The sequence below is a fragment of the Bufo bufo genome, chromosome 2 (assembly GCF_905171765.1).
Source record: "Bufo bufo chromosome 2, aBufBuf1.1, whole genome shotgun sequence".
Taxonomy (NCBI): Eukaryota; Metazoa; Chordata; class Amphibia; order Anura; family Bufonidae; genus Bufo; species Bufo bufo.
In genome coordinates, this window is record NC_053390.1 from 390,086,011 (window position 1) to 390,094,391 (window position 8,381).

At 44.5% G+C, this 8,381-nt stretch overlaps 1 pseudogene; it reads left to right on the forward strand.

Annotated features, from left to right (window-relative positions):
• The first annotated feature begins 1,035 nt into the window (after positions 1 to 1,035).
• LOC120991547 lies at positions 1,036 to 1,510 on the forward strand (annotated as a pseudogene).
• Positions 1,511 to 8,381: the final 6,871 nt, after the last annotated feature.

Sequence of the window (8,381 nt, forward strand, 5' to 3'; positions counted from 1 at the left end):
CAGATTGTCGGGAAGGAAGCGTTCCTTCCATGGGCGTAGGGATCACCATAGAAGCCATAGCAATGGCTATGGGGCCCAATGCCACTGGGGGCCGAGGCGTACCTGCAGTGAAGAGAGGGAGTGGTCCCGCTCCCAGTCTGGGCGGCAGTCCTACTGGCTAGAAGTGGAGGAAATGGAGCGTACAGCGAAGCTGTGTGCTGCTGGGCCTGGCAGCGCTGATGGAGTGTGGGCGTGCAGACGTTCAAGTGGCTGTGAGGTGAGGGCTGGCTTGATCTGGGACTGGTAAAACTTACTCTGGAGTCCTGGACCATTATATCTGGGGAGGAGGGGGGAGCAGGACCCTGGAGGTCTGGACCAGTACATTTAAGGAGAAGGAGGGAGCAGGACCCTGGAGGTCTGGTCTGGACCATTATATAGGGGGGAACAGGGCACTGGAGGTCTGGACCATTATATCTGGGGAGGAGGGGGAGCAGGACCCTGGAAGTCTGGACCATTATATTTGGGGGGGGGTGCAGAACCCTGGAGGTCTGGACCAATTTATTGAGGGGGGGAGCAGCAGGATCTCCAAGGTCTGGACCATTATATTGAGGGGGGAGCAGGACTCTGGAAATCTGGACCATTATATCTGGGGAGGAGGGGGGAGCAGGACCCTGGAGGTCTAGACCATTATATTTAAGAAGGGGGAGCAGGACCCTGGAGGTCTGGAACATTATATAGGGGGGAACAGGACACTGGAGGTCTGGACCATTCTATTTAGGGGGAGCAGGACCCTGGAGGTCTGGACCATTATATTTAGGGAGGAGGGGGAAGCAGGACCCTGGAGGTCTGGACCATTATATAGGGAGGAGGGGGGAGTAGGACACTGGAGGTCTGGACCATTATATTTAGGGAGGAGCAGGACCCTGGAGGTCTGGACCATTATATATGGGGAGTAAGGGGAAGCAGGATCCTGGAGGTCTGGACCATTATATATGGGGAGTAGGGGGAAGCAGGAACCTGGAGGTCTGGACCATTATATAGGCAGGAGGGGGGGGCAGAGTTTACATTTGAGAACTCGCATAGACTCCCTGTTTGGATTGGGGGGGCATGTTTTCCATGTGGTAACGCGGCGTCTCTCCGGCGTCTTCTTAGCGCCCGCCTGTCAGCATGGCGAGCACATTGATTGCTGCCGGCCTTACCATCGCAGTTGCAGGATTTTCAGGCCGTTATGCCCTGCAAGCCTTCAAGCACCTGGAGCCGCAGGTCAAGCAGGCGATCCAGACCCTGCCCAAGCCGCCCCACAGCCAATAAACTGAAGATCAGGGAGGCTCACCGGCGGATAATGCTGCTCAATCACCCGGACAAAAGCGGATCTCCATATATCGCGGCCAAGATTAACGAAGCAAAGGATTTTCTGGAATGTCAAGCGAAAAAATAGACGCGAGTGACCAAGAGCACCCTAGACGCTTTATAACTTACCTCGTGGAAAATCCATCATCCGGGATTTCTGGGGACGTGATTGTCAATAAAGCTAAATATAGGCAGGAGGGGGGAGCAGGACACTTGATGAAGAGGGGATATCTGTGACATCAGGGGGTTATATAGTATATGATGCTATTATATGTCATGGTATTATACACGGATATTTGGATACAGTTTTAAGTAAGTATAAAAGAACAGATGGGTAGTATTGTGTGTTTAGATTAAATCTTAAAGCTTTCCCCTTTCCCCTCTCCTTTAAAGGTAACGTTTAATGATGACACGTCAGGAAGTAAAAAAAAAAAAAGCAAGTCTGCGAAGAGGACACTTCACAACTAGTGAACGTACAGGTCTTACAAGTAAGTCTAATTTCCCCTGCCCCCCACCACACACACACACTTTACTTTAAAATACAATTACTAATTATTAGTTTTTTTCAATTCTTCATGTTTATCAGATTTGCCACTTTATCAGTTACTGAATGGTTTTCAATTTTGACTAAAAATGTTCATATACTTATTTGTTTTTTCCTCTGACTATTCTATGCTCATGGCGGTGGGAGGTCTAGGAGGGGTGTTTGGGTGGGAGCTCTGGAAGGGGTGGGAGGTCCGAGAGGTATGCAGGGGTGGGAGATCCAGGAGGGGGGCCCATAAATTTTTTTGCTATGGGGCCCAGTCATTTCTAGCTACGCCCCTGGTTCCTTCCTGATAATCTGTTGATCACTGGTAGAGGATACTGCTGCATTTGCATGTAGCGATCTCCTCCAGAGTATGGGGAGGAGCGATCACTAATGCCATCACTCGTTCCCATACAGACTCATTGTTTGCCGGCAATAGATCACGTTTACACAGCATGATCTGCTGCTGGCAATCAACAATTTTTGTTTTGTTCATTCATCGGGTAATCAGCGGTACATTTACATCGCCAGATAATCGCTAACAAGTGTTACTATAAAGGCTCGTTAGCAATTATCTTTGGATTAAGTGCACATGGTCTACCACAATGTTTAGGAAGGTCATATATGTCATTTTAGCATCCCCATGAATCTCTGAAATATTTTTCTTATCACCCGGGGTGTTGTCTCTGAGAAAATATAGGAGCAGTTAGTGAAGATAGAGAAGATGGAAAAGATATGCTTCTATCAGGCTTCAAGTTAACTGTTATGGAGGAGAAGCAGAATGGATGCACTGAATACTGCCTCAAAGACACAGTGTCAGACTCGGAGGCAACATCAACATCATCCTGTGTGATTGAGACTATGTTCAAGTCATCCAGTCCACAATGTCATCAGCTTCCCCTGCAATAAAAATCCATCATCTACTATAGGCAAGAGACAACTGTTGCCTGATACTACTACTGGCCAGACGGCTGGTGCTACTGCTGCTACTTGTGCTACAGCTACCTATATTCTCACTGGCAGTGACATGACATAGATGTTTCCTCTTACAGTACCCCCTCCATTGCCACTCTGTATTTTACTGGAGTATTATTTTTAATCCTATGCTTATAGTGAAAAATAATCATTAGACACACAGTCTATATACTAAAAGAATCCTGTATTGTTGGGCAGAGTCCATTGCTATATAACTGTGAGGCAGAACAATTTTTCAGGTACACTAGTCTCTGATAAAGTGAATTTATTACATTAAGTGTCCATTCACATGTCCGCAAGTGGTTTGCGGACCGCACATGGCCGGCACTATAATAGAAATGCCTTTTCTTGTCCGTGTCTGTGAACAAGAATAGGACATGTTCTATTTTTTTGAGGTGCCGAGGAATGGAAGCACTGTGTGCTGTCCGCATCTTTTGCGGCCCCATTGAAAATGAATGGGTCTGCACCCGTTCCGCAAAATTGCGGAACGGATGCAGACCCATAATGCGGACATGTGAATGGACCCTAACTTTTAAAAATTGTTCAAAAAAGTCAGTTGGACAGGCTCCATTACAATACAACTATGATGCAGACCAATGCATTTTTTTAATAAACCTGACATTTTTTTTAAATGGTCACTTGGATAGAGTCCACTGCAAAATACGGTCTGTAACTGTGATGCACACCAGTACTTCAGGCACACTAGGAAAAAAAAAAATTATATGTATATATATATATATATATATATATATATATACACTCACCTAAAGAATTATTAGGAACACCATACTCATACGGTGTTGGACCCCCTTTTGCCTTCAGAACTGCCTTAATTCTACGTGGCATTGATTCCACAAGGTGCTGATAGCATTCTTTAGAAATGTTGGCCCATATTGATAGGGTAGCATCTTGCAGTTGATGGAGATTTGAGGGATGCACATCCAGGGCACGAAGCTCCCGTTCTACCACATCCCAAAGATGCTCTATTGGGTTGAGATCTGGTGACTGTGGGGGCCATTTTAGTACAGTGAACTCATTGTCATGTTCAAGAAACCAATTTGAAATGATTCGAGCTTTGTGACATGGTGCATTATCCTGCTGGAAGTAGCCATCAGAGGATGGATACATGTTCTCATTCTGTTTACACCAAATTCGGACTCTACCATTTGAATGTCTCAACAGAAATCGAGACTCATCAGACCAGGCAACATTTTTCCAGTCTTTAACAGTCCAATTTTGGTGAGCTCATGCAAATTGTAGCCTCTTTTTCCTATTTGTAGTGGAGATGAGTGGTACCCGGTGGGGTCTTTTGCTGTTGTAGCCCATCCGCCTCAAGGTTGTGCGTGTTGTGGCTTCACAAATGCTTTGCTGCATACCTCGGTTGTAACGAGTGGTTATTTCAGTCAACGTTGCTCTTCTATCAGCTTGAATCAGTCGGCCCATTCTCCTCTGACCTCTAGCATCCACAAGGCATTTTTGCCCACAGGACTGCCGCATAGTGGATGTTTTTCCCTTTTCACACCATTCTTTGTAAACCCTAGAAATGGTTGTGCGTGAAAATCCCAGTAACTGAGCAGATTGTGAAATACTCAGACTGGCCCGTCTGGCACCAACAACCATGCTACGCTCAAAATTGCTTAAATCACCTTTCTTTCCCATTCTGACATTCAGTTTGGAGTTCAGGAGATTGTCTTGACCAGGACCACACCCCTAAATGCATTGAAGCAACTACCATGTGATTGGTTAACTAGATAATTGCATTAATGAGAAATAGAACAGGTGTTCCTAATAATTCTTTAGGTGAGTGTGTATATATATATATATATATATATAAAAGGCCAAGGCAGCACTCAAATATCCGTGAAAAAAAGGGTATTTTAATCACCCATGTGAAAGACAGCAACGTTTCAGCTCACTCCATGGAGCCTTTGTCAAGCCATAATACATAGTGCAAAATCAAGTGCTTATATAGCGTACATAATTAGCAACGTTGAATTGGACCTCCAAAGGTTTTTTCGGATGATCAGGTTGAAAGTGTGGGCTGCAGGGCAACAGGACAGATCCTTGGCTGAGACTAGGGGGTTGAGTGAATTGAGTTTACATGGTACTGGATTATTTCTTAAGAGCAATTTTAACCCTGTGTCACATCACCCTGCTATTGAGGCATTTTCTCTAGCAGTGGGGAGAGACATTGAAAAATTGAGACGGGATGTGACTCTTATTCCTATGCAATATGCCAATATGACCACTGAGGATATAGGGGCCATTAGTGATCTGGCTTCGGACCACAGCCTCACCATCAAATCTGCTGACAAGGGTGGTGGGGTTGTGGTCATGGACACAGATCGCTATGTGCAGGAAATCAGGTCTCAATTGGCTGATGGAAACGTGTATCAGCGGGTCCACAATGACCCTAAGTTTGGATTGTTGAGAGAACTCAGAGAGGTGTTGATGCAAGCCAAGTCTGGCGGCATCATAGATGAGAAATTGTTCACTTATTTATTTTGTGAAAAACCGACTACGCCCATATTGTATACCCTCCCTAAAATACATAAGAATCTGTTTGCTCCCCCTGGCCGGCCCATTGTGTCCGGCAGGGGATCTTTATTTTGCAATTCAGCTGTCTTCTTGGATAGAATCCTGCGGCCATTTGCCATGTCCGCTAGGTCCTATATAAGAGACACCAGTGACTTTTTGCTCAAAATCAAGGATTTGAGGATACCTGGGGGTGCCACTCTTGCTTCGTTCGACGTGTGTAGCCTATACACGTAGATTGAGCACGAGTTGGGCCTCCTGGCGGTTCAACAATGCCTACAAGGTACTGACTACACAGAAGAATGCAGGGAATTTCTACTTACATTGCTGAGATTTATTCTATCTAGGAATTATTTTTTATTCCAAGATGAGTACTATGTTCAGTTGAGGGGGACAGCGATGGGGTCCAATGTGCCACCCACCTATGCAAATATATACATGACCCACCTCGAAGAGTCTTACATCTATGGGTGCCGCCACTTCAGCCATGTGCTGGGGTGGTGGCACTATATAGATGACATTTTCCTGATATGGGTGGGCGCCACAGAGGATCTCATGGCCTTCCACTCTTTCCTAAATGACATTGACCCGAGTGTCAAATTCACCCTGGTACATTCTCAAGACAAGCTACAGTTTTTAGACAACGAGGTTTCAATCAGTGGGCATGGTTTGTCCACTGATCTTTATGTGAAGCCCACTGACAAAAATACTCTTGTAAGGTTTGAAAGCCATCATCCATCGGCAATGATCAAGTCCCTTCCTCTCAGCCAAATACTACGGGTAGCCAGGATAGTAGATGAGGGCCCAGTCAGGGACCGTAGACTATCAGAAATGGCCACCAAGTTTCAGACCAGAGGCTATCCCAAGAGACTCATTGCTGATAGTATTAGCAAAACTAAAATTAGAATGAAGGATGGTGACCCCAGGAAGCCTAAGACTGGGATGTCGAGGATTCCTTTTGTCACGGATTATTGTATCAGCAGTCCCCAGGTTTCCTCTATTGTCAGGAAACACTGGTCGATTTTGGCCAGTGGTTTTGACAATATAGAGGAATTCAGGGTTCCCCCTTTGTGCTCCTTTCGTAGGAGTCGCAATTTAGGAGACAAATTGGTCAGGGCTGATGTTGGGTCCTCCAAAATTGATTGCAGCATGTATTTCGGCTCTACACGCAAGGGCTGCTATCCGCGCTGCAATTGTGTTAACTGTTCCTACATGATCAGAGGTGATTCCTTTGTAAATCCAGCCTCTGGTAAAACAATCAGAATTCAACAATACCTTACGTGTGATTCTACATATGCGATTTATCTATTGTCATGTCCGTGTAAACTGTGGTATGTTGGTGAAACAACTTGGGATGTTAAAACTCGCCTAAACCAACATAGATACACTATAAGAAAACAGAGGCTGGATTTACCTGTGCCCAAACATTTTAAGGAGGCAGGACACTGTGAGCGCGATTTGAAATTTAGAATACTTGAGCAAGTGCCCTTGTCCAGAAGGACGATACGTTTAAAAATAAAAGAACTCTATTGGATCTTTGAGTTACAAACTCTCAAACCTAGAGGGCTCAATGTTGATTTCAGGGTTATATGAATATCTTTCACAACTTAGTTTTTTTGTTTTCTTGTATTTTTTGTGGTCATATGTTCTTTCCCCCACCCCTTTTTCCCCCCTTTTTCCTTTTTTCATTTCCTTTTTCTGTTTCATGGTTCTGATCAACTCTGCTCGCCTCTCTCGTATGGGTGCTATATATGTGCAATTATTGTATTTAATCCAACAACTGATTTTTTGTTTTTTATATATTCTCTATATAGATGGACATGCAATTCTGTTCTACACTGAATTACCTCCCTGGAAGCTATAAGACAGCAGGACCGTACCGGCAATTATGGATATGTGGAAAAAGATTTTTTCATATTTTATCTTTAATGTTTATTGTTAGATGTATATAATCATAATGGAACATATGATGACGCAGACAGGATGGGACCCAATACCACACATTTTTGCAATATTTTCCGTACATTATGGGACCTTTGGCACAGTGTAGATGGCCGGTGCTACAGGCCATGTATTTGTGTACATTGGTTCCTTAGAATACCACACAGTCTGTATGCGATTAGATGGTCTTCTCATGATGGGGACCGGGATGCGGAGTCGCTTCACGGCGATGGCTGCGTCTGTGGCCCCTATCTGGGTGTGCTGCCTCTGTTCGGGTGACCCCCGGCGGAGGTGACACGCCATTTGAGATAAAGTGTGACTGCCTATGACTTGTGGACCATTAGGGACATAACCATTGATATATGAGGAAGTGGGAGTATTTGAACAAGGGTGATAGTGGCGGTATGCCATTGCCCGTTTTACAGTGTTTGACTCCCGTCGCTTGAGTTATTATTAAAGAAATGGTGTAGTATGATCGGTCTATTGTTATCTATGGTGGTCATGTGACCACGTCACATGGCATGTATGTGTCAGACTGTTTCCACCTTGATTCGAGAACGAGCATGCTCAGTTTCTGTTTGGTGCTGGGTCGCCATCTTGGATGCGGGCGTCTATGTGTTCTATGTGATAGATAGTCTCGCGGGACGAGGAGTTTCCCACGCCTGCGCACTACTTAATTCCGGACGCCGACTGAGTCCTGCCGTCTCAAGCTGCATGTGAGAGTTCTCTATTAGATAAATTATTGTTTTTAATCAGCTCGATCATGTACACTTGATTTGAATTATTGATTAATGATGTTATGCACTGTAACCAGATGAATTCATGACCATTTTTTGACACATAGCACTCTATGATATATGATCTGTTTTTAGTGAGATTTAATCATGTACACTTGATTTATATTGTTCTTAACAGTGTTTTTGTAAAATTTGATGTATAATCATGTAATCACTTTGCTAATTATGTACGCTATATAAGCACTTGATTTTACACTATGTATTATGGCTTGACAAAGGCTCCATGGAGTGAGCTGAAACGTTGGTGTCTTTCACATGGGTGATGAAAATACATTTTT